At 34.0% G+C, this 23544-nt stretch overlaps 1 long non-coding RNA gene across 5 annotated transcripts in view; it reads right to left on the reverse strand.

Moving 5' to 3' along the window:
- Positions 1 to 23544, reverse strand: part of LOC107308029 — a 133484-nt gene that overhangs the window by 7207 nt on the left and 102733 nt on the right. For 2 of the 5 annotated variants that reach the window (XR_004305916.1, XR_004305917.1), the window contains exons 2-6: positions 17202 to 17352; positions 11213 to 14020; positions 9937 to 10077; positions 8004 to 8113; positions 3061 to 3098 (exon numbers count right to left, since the gene is read on the reverse strand). This is a non-coding gene — a long non-coding RNA (uncharacterized LOC107308029). Of the gene's footprint in view, positions 1 to 3060; positions 3099 to 8003; positions 8114 to 9936; positions 10078 to 11212; positions 14021 to 17186; positions 17353 to 23544 lie in introns of all 5 variants that reach the window. The other 3 variants (XR_001552599.2, XR_004305919.1, XR_004305918.1) reach the window with 3 other exon arrangements.

Raw genomic sequence — 23544 nt, forward strand, 5'->3', positions numbered from 1 at the left:
CACATGTATTAAAAATCATATTTATTTTCTTTTTTTCTGGTTTATTTTAGTTCTCCATTTTTTTTTTTTTTTTTTTCTCATCAGTCACTGAGAAGACTAAATGAATACAACTGAAGTAATTCAAATAAATTGATTTCTTTGGATTTTGTATCTGTTAATATCTGTATTTGAAATGACTTGAGGCAAATGGGTATTTAGTATAGAAATATTAATGTAGTAGGAATGAAAGCAAAACTCTCATCTTTTAGTTCAGTGTTATAGATATAACTGCAGAAATATTTATTCGTGATACAGGTGTGAATGTTTGCACAGTATAAGCAGCATTAAAGTGACTGTAAGAATCAAAACACAAAATATGCTGTGCACTCATGCACTGACTTCTAGCTTTTACATCACTATTGAAGAGCTTCCAGAATAATAACTTACATCTGATTTTATTTTTGTTTTAAAAATTTTAATACAGTGTGTCATGAGTTTGTCTAAATAATTCAGAACATGTCTTCTTAATTTCTACAGCATTCATAGGCAAAGGTAATATTGTGTAATATTGTATAGTAAATAAAAATGTATTTTAAAATGTTATTTTTGCCCAGCTGTTTTGTCATTAGCTAAGTTTGATGCTCCTGGATTTGGTACATGGAAAAAAAAAGTCCTTTAGTTTCCCTATGCAATTGTTAGCCTCCAAATTATGTAATTCCAAGCTGAAGAGATGTTCTGTTTATCATGGTTATAGAATATTTTCTTAATCCCTGAGTCTTTTTTCCCCTCCTCCTCTTCATATTCTCTTTACAGTAGCATTATCAGAAATTTATTACATACTCAGGATGTGTGTCCATACTATTTTACTATTTGACATAAACACAATATACGTTATGTTTTACTCATCATTGATTTTTCTAACAATTCCTAAACTTGTCTTTTTGTTTTTTGATTCTGTTTGTTTGTTTGTTTGTTTGTTTTCCCATAAGTATTAGTAACAAATTCAGGGTTGTACTGTTCTTCATTTGTAGTTTCATTCTTGCCAGTCCCTCCTATACACACTAAGTAGCATTTGAATTTGGTAATTGGTTTTAATAGCCCACTTTGCAAAGTCATCTGCATGTCTATATGACCTTCATATGTTTCTTTGTGCCAGTTCAATGTCTAGATTTTGCTGCCTCTCTATTAACACTTCTTAAAGGAACGTATGTATATGTAGGTTGACTGATGACAATTCTCTACAATGAAGCTTTTACCAGTATCTTTCAGATATTAATCTTCTTGAGATTTTGAAATCAACTTGGCATATCCTTTGAAAAGGTTATAAAAAGATGACTTTCAGTCATTAGCATTGTTTAAAAAAGAAGTCTACATATCATAGTCAATTTAATAACATTCTGATATTTACAACTTTCTGCTTTACCTGGTCTTAGTGATTGTTTACTACTTTCTTAAGACTGTTAGAACTCTATGTCTTCAAAAGTTGTCCTGCTGTGTATATTCCTGAATTCCATTGCTTCTACAGATATAAATTACTTTGAATTTTGTGAAATTATAGTATCTTCAGTGAATATGCTTTATCTTAAGTCTCTCAACTGGTCCAAAATATTTAAGTTCACAGTATCTACTGGGTTTTGAATGAATGAAGCTGCATATATGTACTAAGCTTCATATCTTCATTTAGCAATGATAGTAAAGACATCCTCAGCAAATCCAAATGGAATTCACAGCTAATCTTTAAATCAAGAAACAACAAGGTAAAGATGATAAGTATTTGTGCAATTTATTATTATTACTATAACTATAATAACAATACTATTGTTATAGTTATTATTATTATTATTATTATTATTATTATTATTATTATTATTATTATTATTATTATTATTATTATGTCAGCCTACAAAGGGATTTGAAAATGAAAGTTAATTTTCAATTAACATGCATATCAGCATAATACAAGTTTTGATATATATTAAATATTGCCTTGAAACCACAGTGAAGGTCAAGACTCCATTGCACTTTGCTTACAAACACACACAATAAAGTGACAATTATTCCCAAAGACTTAACAATTTAGTCCTGGAAATGTTTACTAATTGCAAAACTATTTGTAATTACTGCACAATTGATGAGGCTGATTTCATATGTAACTGTTAGTGATTTGCTGTCCTAAGAAATAGAAAAGAAATGAGAAATATAAAAGAGAATTCAATATAATAGCTCTCTTTTGCATGCATTGAACTGTTGCTAAATGAAGTTCTTTCTAACTATGAAAATCACAGTGCCCATACCTGAGCTGGAAAGTGAACTGAGACACTTGTATCCTGAATTTACCCTTACCTTTTAATTAAGGATTTATTTCTTTTACTTGAGTGATTTATCTGCAAGCAATAGCTGTAAAGCATAAATTTCTATTTTATTCAAATCTGTTTTAGTTTAGAGATCATTTAAAAGTTTCATTTCACACTTTAGACCAGGAATGGATATTTAAACAATCTTATTTATAAAATGCCATGAGTCAGCTATAGTGCTTATTTTCAGAAAGTAATGGTTCTCATAGAGATTCTGTTACAGATACTGGCAGAATTTTTAAATCCCTTGAAATTATAACTAGTCTGTTTGAATCAGACAATTTTATCATGCCATTTATTTTAGGTAATAACTGAACTGTTTATGAGTTTTTTTGTCACTTTCCTAGTCAGATTGCCTGATACTCAAATTCTGTCACTCTTTTGTCTCATGTGATTATCTCAAATTACCTCATATCTGCTTTGTACTTTTCCATGCCTTAAAAAACTAGGCTTATAGTAATTTTCACCCTCTCAGGTTAATGTTAGATTATACAAGTTTATTAATGTGAAGACTATTTAAGATAATAAAAAAAAACCAAAGGAATATAGGTTAACTGATATAGCCAGTGGAAGACGAGAGAGAGGGGAAAAAAAAAAAAAAAAGGAAAAAAGAAAAAAAACGTGAAAAAAAAACCCAAACATGCATAATCCACATAATAGAAAATAGCAATCGTGCAAATGTACCAAATTCTAGCTTCTTTTCCAAAGTTAAGTTTAGAAGCCTTACCTGAAGCACTCATTCAAACACAACAACTATGCAACATTCTAGGAAGGAAGAAGGGAGGAAAGAAGTAAGTAAGTGAGGGAGGGAGGGAGGGAGGAAAATTTGAAAACCTGTGGCTGGTTAACTAAGACATAACCATTTGTATAAGGTTTAGTTGCTCTAAAACTAGTTTGGTAAACAGCAGTTCAGAAATCTCAGGATCATCTCAATTTAGATACGCTATGTAGGTATATGAAAAGAAGATGGAAGATCAGTAGGACCAAATGCAAACTATTCCATCTACCTTGCTTGTCTAGACCCTTCTGTACAGGAGTCTGTGAACATAAGGTTAAATTAAAGTATTTAATGGAAGAAAAAAAGAAAATTTGTGTCTCGTGCTGAGTAAGAAAGAATAAAAGTAGTTTTTCTCTATTTGCTATGAATAGATTTAGCTCAATTAGTTCTGTCTATTTAATGGGTACTTGGAGCATCTAGCCTGTTTAGACAATCAATTCAATAGAGGTATTTCCTCTCATCTGCTCAAGAATGATAGAGATTCTTTTGTTCTGTGTTGCATCATCTGGATCAATCTCAATACCTTAAAGATTGAAATTCTCAATACCTTAACTGAAATTCTATTAAAACTTTTGTATCATACAGAAGAGAACATGCCATGCATACTGAAAATAAGGCGCTGAAAAATGTGTTTTAATACCTGTAATTTGTGAACTGATCAGAATTATTTTTATATAGTATACTTTGTTTGATCTCTTAATATTTTTTGGAAGTGTATACCATTTGCATTTTGCCTTGCTTTTTAATAATCTATAAAGCAATATATTGATCTTATGGGAATATTCATATCATTATTACTGATTAATACAAACTTGAAATCAATGAAGTACTTTTTTTTTTCTTTTTCTTTGAAAAAGACACTTGAAAATGATTTGCAATCAAACTTCAAAAAAGAGATCATTTTAATGACTTCAGTTGTAGCTCAGATTCATCTTGATTACTCAGATCCCCTTTTGAGTCACCATAAAGTCAATTAATATGCTGTTGAAAACCATGTAGAATTCTTTCTTTGCTTCCTTATCTAGTAGTGTTTCCTTATCTAGTAGCCTCTTGAACACTGCCAGGGAAGGCAACTCCACCACCTCCCTGGGCAGGCCATTCCAGTGCCTGACCACTCTCTGAGAGAAAAAGTTCCTTCTTATGTCCAGTCAAAACCTCATCTGATACAACTTGTGGCCATTTGTGGATATCCCCCACCTTGCTAGAAAGCTTGTTCCTGTGTTTGACCACTGTCATGCTAAAGAAATTTTCCCCAGTATCTAGTCTGAACATTCACTCATGCAGCTTCCTGCAGTTTCTGCATGTCTATTTTACCAGGGAGAGGAGATCACAGCTTCTATCTCCATTCCCCCTCCTCATTCTGGAGCTTACCTCGTGATGTTCCTCCTTGGCCATTTTTTTCTCCAAAATAGACAGATCAAGTAGTATCAAACTTTCCTCACAGGACATTACTTCTAACCCTACAACCAGCTTTGTTTCTGTTGTTTGAACACAATCAGGTGCCTTAATACAATTTAACTGAGTCCAGAATGGCACATAATACTCAAGACAAGGTCACATCAGTAATCAGTCTCATAAATATAGCGTGAGAATTACCTTTTTCAGCAAGCTGATATAATTGTGTTTAATGTAACAAAAAATGTAATAACCTCTTGGATGCCAGAGTACATTGCTGACCCATGTTGCTCTTGACCAGTCCCCCAGAGCTTTTCTCCAGTCCCTCATCTCCCAGTCTGAACTTGTCTCCAGCATTACTCCATCTCAGCTGCAGCACCCAGTATATACCTATGCTGATTTTCATGCCAATCTGATTTTGCAATACTTCAGTCTACATAGATCCTTCTGTAATACCTTTCATCACACCAGAGAGTCAACAGCATCTACCAGTTCAATATCATTGGTGAATTTGCCAGGGATACAATCAAATCCTGCATCCAGATTATTGACAAAAGTATTGAACAGCATCAGATTAAGGACTGAACCCTTCACAACACTGTTTGCTGACTGACCACCAGACAGATGTATGCCCATTTCCTAACACAACATTCTGACAGAAATAGTGTACTGATTACTTGGGCTATTTATTTCTGCATCCCTCTGTATTACTGAGAGTACTGAAGAAAACATATGTGCTCCCTTTGAACTCCACCCTCTTCACCCATCGAGGTCTGTTTTGAGCCTCGAACTACCCATTCAACCCTAGTAGCCTTCATTTTTTCCCCTTCCCTTTCATACCTAGTTTAAAGACCTTTCAGTCCCACTAGTTCCTCAGCTAGGATCCTCTTATGCATTGTTGAGGTGATAAGTATAGGCAGTATATTGCAACAGAAAAGTGTTATCACCCTTAAGATGAAACTGCTCATTGTTGTGACATTAGAAATATAAGGCCCAGGTGTATGAAGTGGGCAGTGCTAAACGAGCCAGTGGTGTAATGAAAAGGAGCCCTGGCAAGAGAAGATCTGTTAAGACAAGTCCCCAGTATAAATGATATTTCTTCATCAACATTGTACTTTTTTCTAAAGTAGAAATCAATTCTAAGAATAATGAAGAAATGAAACCTCTCCTCTCATTCCTATAGACTGAGATTATATTTTCTTTTGAGGTGAACATTCACAGCAATTGTGCATGAAATGAAGGGCTAAAGACACATTTGTAACATTTCATTTTATGTTTTGAGTTTTATGATTTTTATACACAGCTTAATGTTAAGAGTGAACATCTCAAAAAAATCAGGGCTTCGCTGTGGAGCTGTTCAGAGCAGACAGTTTGCATCGTTTGCTTTTTGTATTCACAGCCTTACTGCATGGATATTCTTGCAGGTCATTCATTTGCTGAGTCAGCTATTATAGAAGCATTATTGTTCTTGGAGTCTGACACAAGTTACAGGCTGTTTAGGATTTGAGAATTAGATGCAGTGATACAAAGGATTGATCAGAAGAACTTGAAAACTTTTGTCTAATCAGCTCTGCCTATCTCTATAGCACCGATATTCTATCTATAATCTCTATAGCAGATTAGCCCCAAGCTTCAAGGAGTTTCAACAGAGGTTCAAAGCAGGCAATTTATGCCTCAGTACCTGACTTTGAAAGCACACTTATTTCTCTAGGGTACAAACATTTTTAAAAAAAATATTTTTTGGGAAATCCAAAACAGTTTTCCAAGAAATTGAATTAATCTTCATGAAACCTTGAAACCTGCTACCTCTCTCCTAGTCTTTTGTTTTGTTTTGTTTTGTTTTGTTTTGTTTTTTGTGGGTGTGGGCGGGGGTATGTGTTTTTGGGTGTGTTTTCTTCATAGCACAGAAACAAACTACCTTGCATTCCTTTTTCAGGGTCATTTTTTCATATCACGTAAGATACAGTGAGCTGCACATTCCATATAGGCCTACAGATCAGTTCAAGAGATCACTACGCATTTTCAAGTACTCATTTCCATGCAGCAAGAGTGAGAGCAATTAAGATGAAAGAAGCTGACATTGTACTTTTTGTTCCTCTGCAGGATAAGTATTCTGCTGCATAGATAAGTGAACCACCACATATTTCTGTGAGATCGAAAATTACTGCAGAGAGGACAGATTTATGGGTTGTCCGCTGCTCCCCTCCTTATGGTTATGTATCAGTGAAAATCAGCATTCATGCTGTGTCCTTGGGTCTCTTTCTCAAAAGTACGTGTTTTACAATATTCTAACGAAGGAAGGCATATGAATATCCATGCTGTGTATGACTTTAAAAAGACCCAGATGTGATTAATGGGTGATGCTAGACACTTTTAACCTTATGATGATATTCTCCCGAAGGTGGCAAAGTGCATTTTTCTGTAATGATTAAAGTCTGTGTGGTTCCAAATCCACCAGTATTTCCAAATCATAATGTTTCTGTTGCAGATGGATAGTTAGTCAAATAAACTGGCAGCTGTACCAGTACAACATAAATGCCTGAATGAGAATGTACCAATTGAGATGTCTTCATCAAGTGACCAGACGGGTACAGTACAGATGGAACCCTTCATTATCCACTGATGATGAATATCAGAGGTATCTTAATGTTCTAACTGGAAAGAGTAGCAATTTTCTAAACATGGGTTTATTATTTAAATGTGATTAACCAACATTCTGAGCACATATTCAATATTTAAGTATAAACATTAAAACATGGAGCATGCTTATGCTTTTGAGAAAATACTGGTTTTTCAATTAAATGAAAGGAAAGTGAATTATGAATTACAGTAAATCAACTTAAAACTCCTGGAATGTTTAATGAGAGCTTCCACAGAGGAGGCTGATGTAATAAAGCTAGTCTGCTTTAATTTCATTCTTCAGTGAAGTCAGATTAGTTTTGCTGGTGGTCCTCCATGATTCAAATACAATTGATTTGTTTAAAGATAAAGTGATAGAATGATAGGAAGTTCAAGGATGGAAAGGATCTCTGGATATATTCTGACCAAGTCACTGGTCATTCAAGTTGTCTTGAATATTTCTAGATTCCATCCCTGGTCTGAGCAGCATAAATAAATGGAATTATTTATGCTCCCTCAAAAATAAATGGAATTTCTTCTGAAAACAAAACAAAACAAAACAAAACAAAACAACCTCACATCAGCTGTGTCTTACTTGTTCACACTGAAACCTTAAGGAAAGAATGGCTCCAACTGCTCTACAACTACCACACAGGTAGTGGAAAGCTCTGATTAGGTCCCTCCTGAGCCTTCTCTTCCTCAGTTTCCTTTAAATATACACATGTATATATATACACATATGTACCCTTGATGAACACCCCTTTTTTGACCATCTGTGATTTCCCATGATTTTGGTGGTTTTTAAAGTTGACAGAATGACAATTGAGTAATGTATTTGAACTGTGTCATATGTATCCCATCACATCCCAGAGACCTACATGTTCCATTAGTACAGATGCTCCTCAGCTCAATTCTCCTCTACCATCACTGATTCACCATTTGCTTCATCATCATTTCCTGGAGTAGAGAGCTGCCAGCTGACCTTACCCTTAAAAGTCAAGGAAAATAAGCATTTAAGTGCTCAGCAGGATTGATTAATTTCTACACCTGCTCCTTCCCTCTGCTCCCTGTTCCCCCTACTTATGGAAACAAAGATCTGTTGTGCCTTGAGGAATGTACCTCTGAAAATCTCACAGGCTCTTAAGGAAGTATTGACAGTTCCTGAGCAAATCATTTCTAGGAATTGAAATCTGCACTTCTGATGTTGTTTATTTTGCTACTTGTCTTCTTTGTGCACCTTAGGAACTTCATGAGATTTTTTTTTGGTCATGACAGCCAAGGCTGCCAATGACTATCGAAATGAGTAATTATTATTTTTATGCAGTAAAGATAAGGAGACAGTTTCCATCAAGGTAATTTTTTTGTGGGATATATATATTATTACTCTGATATTTACTAGTGTCATGTTAAGAAATTTGCTGATCATGCAGAAACCAGTTTAATGTCTGTGGTACAAATGCCTATGTATTTTTTATTTTATTTTATTTTTTCTTCAAGTTTATATTTTGAGTGGCCTTTTTGAATGGAATCTATGAAGATATTAGCAGAAAGTATGTGTTAATGTAACTATATGTTTGGTTTGTCTAACTGTGAAATTTAATGTGTGTTGTATTAGGCGGCTCGAACTCTCGGGTTGTAACGCGATAGGTATTCCCCTGCTCGGTACTGTATATGTATGAGACTGAAATAGGAGCCCTATATAAGGGGCTCACACAGTTGAATAAACGCCATTTTACAGTTCACCATATTGGTGTAATCGGCGTGTAACTTGGTCATGGGGTTGTCAGACGCACATTCTCAATGATGGACATAGTTCTTTAGGTTACCTTGCACAAGGCAACAAATGTGTTTTTATTTGTTCTGTTTTTTATGTTGCTTTTGTTGTTGGTGATGTTATGTTCATTTCATACAAGCAGCATATACAAATCACAAGGACTTATTGGTCCTTCTGAATGCAGTTGTCTAAGGGACTTAGGATAAAAGAATATTGCAGTAAATAATGTATTTGTTTTCTTCTTTTTCTCAATCTACTTAAACTTTAATTATTTTATGTTTAGAACAAAAAATTTTCAAGGGTCAAGATATTTTTAAAAATGTGTGAATAAAGAAGTAATAAATACAATAAATAAATTAAGTAAGTAAATAAATAAATAAATAACATGGAAATTTTTACAGTAAAAACAATGAAGGGTTTTTCAAAATAGTATTTTCCTGTTGCTGTGAATACGGATAAAACAGTAAAACCAGAGACATTCAGTGCAGGCTTGAAATCTAGCTCATTATGGGGCAAGAGATTATAAGTGATATTCATTTAATTTTACCAGCCATTTGAAGGTGAAGCATGTAGTTCAGGTTGGATGTCTATACTTCATAGAAAGAGAGAAGGAGTCAGACCTCCAGAGAGTTATTAGTTCATCTGTTATCCATTAGAGGCATTATAAAGGCATCTCTGGAGATCCCCCTCTCTCTCATGTCTGTGGAGGGAGTTTAGATGAATTGTGAAGATATCTAAATTGTTGATATTTAAGTTAAAGTGAAATGAATTTTATTCTCTCTATTAGCCCCCTGTGAAGATATTAATTAGATGAGGGCATCACAGAAGCTATTTACTAGTAGATGTGTGCAGTATGGAGTGTCACACTAATTCAGCCCCAACAGACAGCAAGATAGCAATGCTCAGTGAGTGTAACAAGTTTTGTTAGTGGATTGCTTTTGTTCCTGAAAAATACTTTGGCTGTTTTCTTTAGTCAAACAGTGTTCAATGTCCAATATTTTTAACCTTAGACTATGAGATTAGTAATGAGTGCATACTCTTCAACTTCTTTCCAAATGCATTCCAGATTAGAAATCCTTTTCTATAGTTATGATGTCATTCAAACAGCTATATCACATTTCCCATTTTGATTGCTGTAAAAACTCACTTGACCTTGGAATTTGCATAGTTTCTGTGATCTACAGAAAGGAGAAAAAAAAAAAAAAAAAAAAAAGTATTTATTGCAACCATCATCTGTATACATTGTCCTTTTTAGAGTTTCTCTTATATATAACTGTTTGATTTTACAGTTCAGAGTCTTCACTATTTGATCTCTTTTTATTCCATCTTACTAACTCAGTTTGGATATCAGTAAAAGATTATTCACCATAGGGTGTTCAGGCACTGGAACAGGTTGCCCAGAGAAATGGTCACAGTACCAAACTTGATGAAGTTCAAGAAGCATCTGGACAACACTCTCAGACATGTGGTCTGATTTTTGTGTGGTCCTGTGTGCAGCCAGGAGTTGAACTCAACAATTCTAATGAGTCCCTTCCAACCTGAGATACTCTATGATTCTATGAATCTATGAACTCTCATCCCTTGTCATCTTCTAATTTTTCAAATGGTTGCATTTAAGGTATTCTTCCTATTCTATACTGACATTTATAGAAATAAGTTAATAGTATAATGAAAGAGAGTAAATTCTAAATATTACCAATGTTCAAATTTCAAGTTTATGCTTGTAAAATTAACAAATGGAATTGAAAAAGTCAAATTATTATTCATTGATATGAGTGATCCCAAACAGCCATACCTCCTAATCAAAAACTCAGATTCTATTCACATTTGATTTCACTTTGTAAAACATTAAGTCCTCTTACTTAGCTTTTGGTCAATAAAGACAAACTGACACTGAAATCAAAAACTCTTAATCTATTTTCAAATATCTATGGCATCTTCCTGTTGCCCATCAATGAATTAGCTAAGATTTCAATATCTCAGGTAGCAGAACTTCAGCTGGATTTGGTGAAATTCATTTGATGCATCACTTTTAGCAGAACCACAGTACTGTACATTAAGTACAATTCCAAAATGTTCAGAATAGAATGGGTAATTCTTCAAGAGAAATAAAATTCAGTAACAAGTAGAAAAGGGACTGCATCATCTCTCTTGCAGTACAAGCAGATAAAATCCACTTTTTGTAACATCTGCTGGATTACTGAAATTTCTTCTCTACAGATCTGCTGTAATGATAAAAGCCAATAACTTTTGAAGAAGCATTAACTTTCAGTGACTTATTTTTTACTATGTTATGTAAGCGGCCCTTACTACCTGCACCTTCAGTGACTCGCACACAAAGTACAAATGGGTCTCATGTAAAGTCATGTTCTTATCTTGATTCATAGGCATTTTGAGACTTGATATGCAGTGCAGATGGTTGGCATTCAGATGATTCTGTCCCAGAGCATCATAGCTTTCCTGAAAAACAATAATAATGGAGATAATTGGCCATAAACCATACTCTCCAGTTTAATGTTAGTGACAAATACAATATCCTTGCCAAGCTGCTTTCCTCCTAAATTGCTGTAGACTAGCTATAAGTGTACTGTTTGCAACTATACTATTTTATAAGTATGCTATCATGTTAAAGGAAGCTTTAGTGATTCCTCAGCTTGCTCTGTAGTGATAGTTCTGTAAAAGTAGTGGCAGGCACCATTCACTGATATGCTGAACATGCTAACAGTTCTGATATTGTAAGAGCCAACTCACTACCCCTTAATTCTCATTCAGCACTTGAAAACGGTATGAGACTTCTATAAAGAGTAACTGAGTTGTTCATGCTCGGCAGCATTCCCAACAAACCAGTAAACTCTTGGCTGCTACTATCATTACTGGTTGGGACATATCAGTTTGATAATAAAGGTGTAGGCAGCAGAGACTCATTAACAGCATGCTCTTTTCCGGCTGCACAGGGGACCCATCAACTTTGAGCTAGCTTTAGCAGCAGTGAGCCACTCATTCCATAATGCCAAAGGTTAAATAAAAAATTAGCACTCTTCTTAAATGAGAGATTGAATAGATTGTATATGTATAAATGATATGGCCTTTTCAGTACATTTTTGATTCCACTATGAAAACATTGTGAAAAATGTTGTGCTTTATTCTGTTATAAATTACACTATTCTGTCTAAAGTTAGCTAGTAATGAAAAGATCTGTAATTTTTATCACCAAATCTTTTCTACAGAGTTGTTATATATCTAATATAAATAATAAATAATTTAGTAAATAAATAACAAACAGTATGCAAGGTCCCCCATAGAAAGAGTTAAATGAACAAGCTTGCTATTCCAAATCTGCTTTGTTTCTAACTCTATAAAATTCAGCAAATGTTTAGAAGTCAGTATTCGCGTTTCTTCAGATACTTTTTTACCACAGAAGATATTTTAAATAAATAAAAAAAAAAAAAAAAAAAAAAAAAAAAAAAAAGGATGATTAAGTATTGTTCAAGCAACAAAGTGTTCTGCTTTGGAAAAAGGGTTTTCAGCTTCTTCTAGACTGCATTTATTTATTTATTTTTGTTTCCATAGCAGAATTATTCCATTTTAAAACTTGTTTGCATCAGTGATCAGCCAACAGGAAGTTTTTTACATGTGGCTGATGTTGAAAAGGATTTATCATACTTACCAGCGTCATTGCTGCCAGAGCTGTCTTCTTACCCCGTTCTTCCAAGTGCACAGATGTCTTAAAATTCATACACATTACAGCTTACAACAAAATGTCCTGCTTTTCATGGCAGGATATTATATGGCTGGCTTTTTTCTTGTTGTTGATTTATTCTATTAAGAGCAGCATAATTCACTTATTATTTAAAACAACATAAAACAACAGATCATTCCACTCCAGTTCCTCTTCTGTGGTTTAACTGTCATACTTACACTGCAAATGGCTGTTATTTAAGATTTTTTCGTGTGTGATTTCACAGTAGGAAACATTTCCTGGGCTATGAGTTTTTCATGTCGCTATTTCATATTATTTCAAAATAAAAAGTGCACAAACTGCTGTTGTTTTTACACACACACACACACACACACACACACACCTTTTTACTAACAGAAGTCTGGCAATAAATTTATTTCATTTAACCATTCTGGACAGTCATTAAAAAATCTTTCTATGATGCACATAGTCATGTGAAGTAACTCAATATTTTATTGAATGAACAAAACTGATTAGACTAGCAAATTATTTGTTAAAACTAAAAAATAAAGATCAGACTCAGGTTTTGCTTAGCAGAAAAATAAATAAATAAATAAATGAAAAAGAAAATCAAATTGTATAAAGAGATGCCAGTCCACTGAGAGAAGTCAGAAAGCTTTTTGTTTTTAAATAATGCAAAATAACTCAGATTCCTAAATCCTAGGCAATATCTAGAGTCAAATATGTTAAATATACGTGTATACACAAGTAAGATTTTACTGAAAGAGTCACAGTGTTGTTCAAATGCTACATATTTGAGGGGGGGAAGAGGGGATTAAGTCTTAACGCACCAAAACCAAAATTTGACATCGCTTTTGTGGGTTAGCTCCAAGGTACATGGACACAAATGTTTTATCCGGACTATCTATTTAAACTGAGTCTCTGTGTTGCGAGATGTAAAAGCATAGAATTTATCTACAGAAGTCCTGAACAACCATAATTATAGACTCAATCAATTGCTTCAGAATATTTTACCATATTGTTAATGTGAGCTGAATTGTGATTATTTTCATTGTATTACATTAATGAAAATGGCCATTTCTTTGTAGAACTGAAAGAGTGAGATAAATAGGAGCATGTGCAGAATGCTATGTTCTGTGAAGAACTCTAACTTAAGAATTTCCTAAGGAACTATAATCCTTTTGCATAAATAACATTTCTTACTATTATTTTCTAGTCTTATTACACAATTTGAACATTTGACTCTTTCTGGTTATGAGAGATCATTTCCAAAATATCAGTCACTGCTACTGAGAACACGAGCATTTCATTCTTACATGCCACTTATTTTACCTTTTTACAAATGTGTACTTCATTTCAGAAAGCAGTACCTGTTTTTTATTTCTTCAGACTTGAAATCCAATGCTGTGTAAACAGCTGTTCTGAAATAGAGAATAATGAATGAGCCAGTGAACAAAAGAGGCTTTAATTAACAAATCACCTGTGTAAAGGAGAATGTAATACACCTCCTGTTATACCTTGGTTTCATATATCTACATGGTATTACAGAAAGCCATCAATGATATAAAATGGTCTTAAGAAGACTACTCTGCATTTAAAATACCTGATTGCATTCCAGGAAACGTGGCTTTACAGGACAGTAACATTTCAGATACAGCTAAGGATCTCCTGGAGGGCTAAAACACCTCCTAATTTTCACAGAGCCCTAGCTTATGACAGTATGGTTAAATATTGAATTAGCTGGAAAACCTGTCCTGCCCTTATACTGTTGTTTTGCTCCTCCTCTCTTAACAAGTTTTCAGGTTTCAGTTATAAAGTTTCCAACTAAAGAATGCTAGTCATAGAGATAGCAATTCTTCAGAGGTATTCTAGTGCTAGGTTAGTTCACATTAATTGCTGGTGGACAGTATTCAGTCCAGCAGAAAAAAAGGTCTTTTTCGGTTTTCATTTTTAAGAGGACAAAGAACTGTAAATAGATGGATCAGTATTTTGGAAGACAACAGAAATGGACAAAAGGACTGGAAGATGTACCACCAAGTTATCTATTCCCAGTAAAAGAATAAAGGTAGCATTTCTGGAACAGTTTATGGATATTTTAGATAGCAAATTCACTTTTTTAAAGTGGCACTGCTTATTTCTGTTGTTGAATAGCAAATTCTACTAAGAATAAGTAATCAAAAACTAATTCCTTCTTCAGGAGGACAGTAGGTTTATAGATGGAAAAGAAGAATTCTAAGTGCCTACAAAGTGAAAAAAGAGATCAGTTGTGCAGTGTGTAGAGCTACTGAGTTTTCTTATCACTCATTGCACATATGAAGATCATATGAAATTTCTAAACATGAGAGGATTGTACCCAGACACAAAAGAAGAATTAGTAAAAAAGAAAAATTTATTCAAAATAGAGGATATATTCAATTTTAAACTTTTTCATTATCCTTTCAACTTGTCCTATCTTCCACAGCAGACGGAAGTATGCACAAAGCCTATAAAACTATTCACATATACATTTTAAAATTTGATATTAATGACTCATAATTGTGCTGCAGTAATCTACTTTAGGACATGACTGACACTTCAAAGTTGTGTTCTGATTAGTTATTTGGGCATTTGGATTATATTGGCTATTCATCAACTTTTAGCAGTGAGTCCTTGGAGCACAAACACTAAAAACTGCAAATCCTGTGGCTATGATGAATAAAATAAATGGATGCAGTAAGTAATAATTACTTCCTCTGTTTGGGTTATTCCCATCTCAGTATTTAGTTGCAGATAATTCTCCTTGACTTCTGTTTCCATATTTCACTTTGTTCCTCTCTACCCTGAGTCCTCACATTTTCACATTTTCAGCGACCTCTGCCTGGTGAAAACTAAGTTCTCCACAAATCATCACACTCTGTGATTGTAAAAAGAGGGTTTTTGTTTGTTTGCTTTGTTTTGTTTTTCATTTGTTTGCTCTTTCCCCTCATGCAGGCCAAAAATAATGGAAAAAGATAATCAAGAATGCTTGAAGTTATCTGATCCAAGCCTCTGGGAAAAAAAAAAAAAAAAAAAAAAAAAAGCAGGACTACCTACAGGTGAATGTTTAGACCATAGCATCTTCTTAATATCACTAATTATGGACAGTGCACAACATCTGTGGTCAACCATAGTTGCCACTTGCCATAGTCACCCAAGATCTGTGAACTAAGCTTTTTGTTACTATTCTTTTCTAAAATAATAAGTCTTTCTTACAATTAATCGAGATTCAAATTCTCGTTGTGCCTTGTACTTTATATCTCTCCTCATTTAGTTACTGAACTGGTAGTACAATAATAATAGTACTGATCATATCACTATCATTTGAAACTCCAATGTGCTGCATAACATTCATCATGTTACAAGGGTGATGCAATTCCCATGGGCACTATTATTATCAAAAGGATTATATTCAGTATTTTAAAAAAATCCTATATATATCAAAAATAATGCAAAGTCCATTTTCTGGGCTCTGTATACAAGGCTGGTACAGCTTACTTTACTTCAAGGAGTACTTAGGAACCACTAATGTTATAGAGTAAGTAGGAACATGAGGATAGAAATTCCTTTTGCAATTGAAGGAACTCTGACTTGTAATGCAAAATTATCACATGGATTATACTTCTGCATATTTGAAAATAACAATATAAACTTTATTTATCCTCAGACCTGATGAGATAGGCACAGATAAGTAACTAAAAATAAAATTATTGCGGAAATAAATACAGCTGGCTGACAAAAAACAAAGCTTGCCAGAGAAAATATAAATCAGTATGTGCTGATGAGAGGAGTTTTGTTTTTTTAAAAATTTAATTATTTTATTTTATTTTATTTTATTTTATTTTATTTTATTTTATTTTATTTTATTTCATTTCATTCCATTTTTAAATTATCAAAGTTAGTACCAAATAGAAGTCATTTACTTTTCCTTCTTTTTTCTAAAAGATGGGAGTAGAGATAGGTGGGAGCCATTGTGAGGAAAACTGGAAGTTTCTCTGAACCCCTGTCTGCCAGATGTAAGACTGTCAATACAACCAAGTGAAAATGATTTACAATTTCCCTGTGCTGTATTGATAGTCTAAGTTCCACTGATTTAGAATTGGATACAGCAAAATAAGCAGTATGTGGTGTCTAAATTTTAAGTTCAACCATTCTATGGATTTGCTTCACAAAATCTTTGTTGCTTAAACTTTCAGGATTGATTTAATGCATCTTTAGATTTTTACAGCATGGTGTACATACTTCTGACATCAGTTTATAATCAACAGAGTGCAAAAAGCATGCAAAAAAAAAAAAGCATCTTACTGTAGCAGTCTAAATCAGGTCAGAGAGTTGTCTCTATAAATGTATGCTTTTCTGGAGAATAACCAGCAGCAGGAGTAATTATAGATATCTACATTGTTCATAAAAAAATGTATGAAGTGGAAGCTACACTAGAAGTCTTTCTAAATAAAATTTTTATTTTGTTGTAACATCACACCTATATTGTACAGGTAATAAATTGGATGTTATGTAAGTTAAATGAGAGAGAGAGAGAAAAAAAAAAGAAAATAATAAAAACAAGTGACGTACAACAAAATTGCTCACCACCAGCAATGAATTGCCAGCAATGGCAGTCTCCAAGTCAACTCCCTGATTGTATTGGTGAGAACAATGTCAGGCAGCACGGAATATTTTTTTGGTCAGTTTAGGTCAGTTGTCCTGCTTGCATCCTCCTCCAGGTTCTTGTGGGCCTTCTCTGTAGCAAGGTAGTATGAGAAGTCAGAAACATCCTCACATTAGTATAAGAACCGCTCAGCAACAACCAAAACCTCAGAGTGTTATCAATGTTATTTGCATTCTAAGTCCATAACACAGCATCATAACAGCTATTATAAAGAAAATGAAATTTGTCCCAGATGAAACCAGGACAACACTGAAAATTTCTTCCTTTCTTTCCTCTTTTTGTCTTTCTTTTGTTAAACTGCAAGGAAGTAAATATTAATCTCAAACCCGAGTCAAGCAGGTATCTAAGACTTTAAACCATAGCAGCTGCAAGAAGACATTAGAAGCCAGAATAAATAAATCATACAACATTCTGCTTGCACTTCTTTTCCACTGCTGGAAGTGACAGTTCTGCATCATTCAGCTGGGTGGGAGGGACAGCTGATTTGGTTTGATGAATAAAAGAACTTTGTTCAGATCAGGAAATCTGGTATAGGGTGATTTTCTTCACAGAAAAAAATGAAAAAATAAAGTATTAAAGCAAATCCTTTTGCATAAATTGAACATATGCAAAGTTGTCTTAATTTACCTTGCTTCATTCGAAAATATTAATTGCAATCTCTATGATACATTATGCTGAAGCATAGTTATACTTCACAGCTTAGGTAGCATTTCATATACAAAAATAAAGAAATGCAAGCCAAATTTTTAGAACTCAGTAATTCTTTCCACTTGTGCCTTGGAAAGAATTAAAAGATCTTCTTTTGCAGTAAATAGAAAAGTTTCTAAACATGAGATTTAACCTTACAAACTAGGAATGGATTTGCTCACAATACATTATGCATTGTCTTGAAACATTTTTTCCTTCACAGATATGCGTAAGGGACGTAGCGTTAAGGGACATGGAGTATTATATGTAGTTTAGAATGACCTCTGGTAGAGGTTTTACATCATCAATGAAAGTTAGATTAGTTGTTCAGTCAACACACAGCATTTCAGTAGAAATCCATTTAATTTAGTAAGATAAAGTGTTTGCAATACTTGAGGTTGTGAACCAACAACTCTGTGCACTTTATATTCATATTTTGATTTGCAAGTAGCGTTGCTTCTGCCAGAACCTTTCTATGTGAAATAAAAAAATATTAAGAATTTGGATTTTCAGAAAATTGCTAGCCTACAGATTCCTGTAACATATCTGAAATACAATATTAAATTGTGGACAGTGGATAAACAAATGCCAGACTTACAGACAAGCTAATTGCTAAACTGCAGAATTTGGAAGATACATAAAAATGTTTGATTTTTCAGTCAAAAGAAGAGCCAAGTACTTGTATATAGTTACGTAAAATTATGAAAATTGTCAAGGATTTAACAAAAGAAGGCATAAATCTGCTTTCTTAAATCTTGAGTTAAATATTAAATAGTTTCACTTTGATACAAACAAACAAAAAACAACATAACCAACAAAAAACCTGTTGTTCTCATTTCTGTTATACTATTAAATGTGCCACGTGACTAATGCATCTGGTATCAGCTACTCCCATTATCAATACAAGCTAGAGGATGTAAGAATGGAGAACAGCCCTGACAAAAAGAACTTGGGGGTAGTGGTCAATGGGAAGCTGGACATGAATCAGTAATGTACCCCTGCATCCCAGAAAGCCAACCATAGAAAAATTATCCAAGGGATGAAACACCTCTCTCACAAAGACAAGCTAAGTGTTATGGGTATGTTGAGCCCGGAAGAGAGGAGGTTTCATGGCAACCTGATAGGAGCCGTTCAGCATCTACTTGGGCACAATAAGATAGAAAGGAATAGCCTCCTTAGCAAAATATGTTGAGACAGGGCAAGGAAAAATTATTTCAAACTAAAATAATGGAGATTTAGATTGAATATTAGGAACGTTTTTTGCAATAAGTGCACCAAAACACTGCATTGGGTTCAGAAACATAATAGATGCTCTGTCTCTGGAGACATTCAAAGTAAATTAGTTTGTTTCTCCTCAGTCAAAATTATTCAATGATACTGTGATTCAGCTTGTCAAAGATTGTGTTGAAGAACTTGGCAGGATAAAAGTTTAAAGAAAATTATCAGTGTCACCTGAAAAAAAAAAATAAAATCAAATAAATATTAAAAGACTGTTTAAGTACATAGTGAATATAAAAGTTGAACGAGTATCATACTTCTGTTCTGTAAGAAATTCTGCATATTCTATGTAATTCCACTACCTTATATGGTAAAAACCTAAAGCAAAGAAAAAAATAAAAATACAGGAGATCACTTCTTGATATTTCTTAGAAAACAAAATTCTGGAAATAGCAGTGGGGAGCAGGAGGGAGGAAGAAAAACGAAAAAGAAAAAAGTACATAGACCTTTTTCACAAAACCTTTTCCATAATAGCATCTTAATATATATATATCATTATATTTTGCAAAATTCACTCCTCCAGAAAAGGGAAATGGGGGACCCCAAAATAGTTTTAAAAAGCGGCAACAATCTGAGAAGAAACAAATTAATTTACTTAATATGGTATCAGAATGCAAGACAACACACTATAATACAATATAATTAGAACTGAAGCTAGTAAATCAAATATAATGAGAGTGAGACTGTCCAAAAAGCTGAAGGCCTTACTCTGATACTGAAGTAATGTGCACAGTTGGGGTGGACAGCAGTGAGCAGAAGTGAAGGAGAAGAGCAAAGAAAAGCAAAGCCCCCTGGGGAATTTAGTTCTTCATTTCTTATGGACAGGTACCCAGAACTGAAGCACTACATGATGTTATGATGTAGAATACCAGTAACCAAAAAAACATAAAACCATGACACTTCTAAAAATCCTTTCCAACTCAAAAAGTCTATGAATCTATGATAAATCAGAGGAAAGAACATAAAGCTAAAATCTTGTTTCTAATTGTGTTTCACAATCCTATTTAGAAATTCCTGATTTAAGATATTACAAAGCTTTTCTTCCTCTTAATGAATATCTTGGAAGAGATGCGTTTCATTAAAAGTTTTTAGTGAATTGTTATTTATTTCTCCTGCACTGACTTCTATTAATGTAAAAAACCGAGTATAAATTTGCCACAATATTTTAAAAGAATGCAATTGCTTGAAAAACACTTCTGAAGATACATGATCTGCTTTTACTAAGCACACATAACTGTATGTAACTACCAGTAGGTGACCATGAGAAATGTGAAACACTTACTTTCTTGACAGTGATACTTATCACTGAATGGTACATAATTTAGTGTCAAGTTGTTAAATTTAAGCCAAGACAAATATACCCAGAGGTATATTTGGTATATATGTAAGACATAACCAACCAGGAATAGTTCAACTTTATATAGGTTCAAATACCTTGGTCTGCATTACGTAGAAGATTAATAATATGATAGCCTTTTTTTGTTTGTTTGTTCTGTGATTGTATTGAAATGTTTCAAAATAACAATTCAAAGATCAGTAGATATTCTCTTTCTCATACTGAATTCTTAATGTTATAATATTTCAGAATAGAAGCCATCAAAAGTCATCAGGAGACAGACAGGTGGGACCCTATTTTATTTATTTATTTGTTTATTTATTAAGGAGAAGAAAACATGAAGTTATGGTGCTTTTAAGGCTTTGTTAAAAAACAAAATAAGTAAGACAGTACCTAGATGAATAAATAATTTTTAGTGTTTCATTCAGGGTAGAAAAACACAGTGTTAGGGAAAAAAAGAAGCACATTGGCAGTCACAACGTGTTCTGCATTCTGAATTGTATAGAAACTGGTCTGCAATGTTACTAGAAGCAGAGGAAAAAATAAAGAGGAAAAAAAAATCAAGTGTTAGCAGCTGCAGAAAACATGTATTATTGCAAAGAGTATCAGGCAAGTAAAATTTCAGTCTCTCAGAGTATAATGAACTCAATATTCTTTATGTAATATTATGCTGAAATGATAAAATGGGTACTAAACTCCAAAACCTGAAAGACATGTATATTAACTTTTATATATAATGTGAAGCCTTTCTTTATTTTGAATCTCTATCAAATTGAACTAAAGAGGAGAATAATATAAATAACATGCCAACCTTTAGAATCACTGAAGATTTGGTGACTGAAATCTAGGGAATGATTGGAGTGTTTTTATTTGAATAACACTGTTGTGTTTTCTATACATGAGGTTTAGACATGACCTTGCACTTCACATGCAGTATCCCTATCAATGATTGCATCTTTTAGTGCTAAGCTGTGTTACTGGTTTTGAACCAGTCGCAAGATCAAATCCAGAGTTATCGTCAATGGATCCATGTTTGGATGGACATCAGTAATGAGTGGTGCCCCCCAGGGATCAGTGTTCGAACTCATAATGTTTAATATTTTCATTAATTACATTGACAGTGGGATCTAGTCTATTCCCAGCAAGCTTGCTGGTGACACCAAGCTGTGCCCAATGGACAGGATGCAATCCAGAGAGATTTACACAGGCTCAAGAAGTGGGCCCGGTGAACCTCATGAAGTTCAACAAATCCAAAGTCTTGCGCATGGGTCGAGGCAACTCTCACTGCCGATACAAGCTGGGGGATAAAAGGACTGAGTGCATCCCTGCGGAAAAAGACCTGGGGATACTGGTGGATGGGAAGCTGCATGGTAGCCAGCAATGTATCCTGTGCTAGGTACTTCTTCTTCAAAAGAAGTGTGGTCAGCAGGTCATGGGAGGTCATCTTCATAGAATCATAGAATCATAGAATCGCGAGGTCGGAAGGGACCTACAAGATCATCTAGTCCAACTGTCCTCCCATTACCATTGCTACCAGAAACCACTAAACCAGATCTCATAGCTCCTAACCCAAATGCCTTTTGAACACTGTCAAGTACGGTGACTCTACCACCTCCCAGGGCAGACCATTCCAGTGCCTGACCACTTTCTGAGAGAAAAATATTTTCCTTCTGTCTAATCTAAACCTTTACTGTTACAAATAGTGGCCATTTCCTCAGGTCCTGTTTGTTGCTTCGAAGAAGAGCCCAAGCCTCCCCTCATCACAACCTCCCTTCAGGAAGCTGTAGAGTGCAATGAGGTCTCCCCTAAGCCTCCTCTTCTCCAGGCTAAACAATCCTAGGTCCCTTAGGCGCTCCTGATGAGACTTGTTCTCCAGACCCCTCACTAGTTTTGTTACTCTTCTCTGTACGCATTCCACGACCTCAACATCTTTCTGGTAGTGAGGAGCCCAAAACTGAATATATCTTTCCGCTCTACTCTGTGCTAGAGAGTCCTCTCCTATGAAGGAAGGTTGAGAGAGCTGTGGCTGTTCAGCTCAGCTCAGAGAAGGCTGTGAGGTGACCTGATAGAAGCCTTTCTAAAAGGGAGCAACAGGAAAGAAGGAGACAGTCTTTTTAGCGGGGTTTGTGGATAGAACAAACACCCTAGCATAATAAACTTTAGATTTTTAAATCAATTTTCTGTAGCTGAATATATATGTAGTTTTATATAAATATATGTATATATCTGTTTTCCTTTTGTTTTCTTTTGCTATATGGTATTCTTTTGATGATTCTCATGTCCAGAATTCCTAGTATCTTCCAGGCTTGTAATCAGACCACCATTTACCATTCATTTTCATTTACACTTGAGTAAGGTAACTAGTAAGAATTTCCTTTTCTATTAACAGTTAATTAATTGACTCATCTGAAGTCTTTAATTTATAATTATATATAATTATAAATATATTTTATAAATAAATTAAATATATTTTATAAAATATATATAAATTATTATAATTATGATTTATAAATATTTTGATTACGCTGTCCCTTAAACCTATTGGGGGGCAGAGAACAGTGAGGGAATCATAGTTTTATACCTCTTCATCCGAAGTTATTCTATTTAGATATTTTCTAGTCTTTCATCCTTAGAAGTTCCTTGTATGCAGTGGCATTTAGAAGATTCTCAGGTTGAATAGTAATGTCAACAGATATACTTAGCTTTTTCGTGGATAGAAATGAAGATACAAGTCGGCTAAGGCTGGAAAGTTCTTAAAAATCATAATCTCTGCCTGCAGGAGACTTAGCAATGGAAATAAGCAAGACTGGAGAAGATATTTGAATTATCTCAGGAAACTGAAATTTTAAACATTCTTCCTCAAAGTGAGCAGTCTGTTAAAAGAAAAGTTATCAGTAAAGAATTAATGTTAAACTTTAAAAAGAGAATGATAAAAGAGTTATCTACAAAACAAACTGAACTAC

Source organism: Coturnix japonica, chromosome 1 (assembly GCF_001577835.2).
Source record: "Coturnix japonica isolate 7356 chromosome 1, Coturnix japonica 2.1, whole genome shotgun sequence".
NCBI classification, from domain to species: domain Eukaryota; kingdom Metazoa; phylum Chordata; class Aves; order Galliformes; family Phasianidae; genus Coturnix; species Coturnix japonica.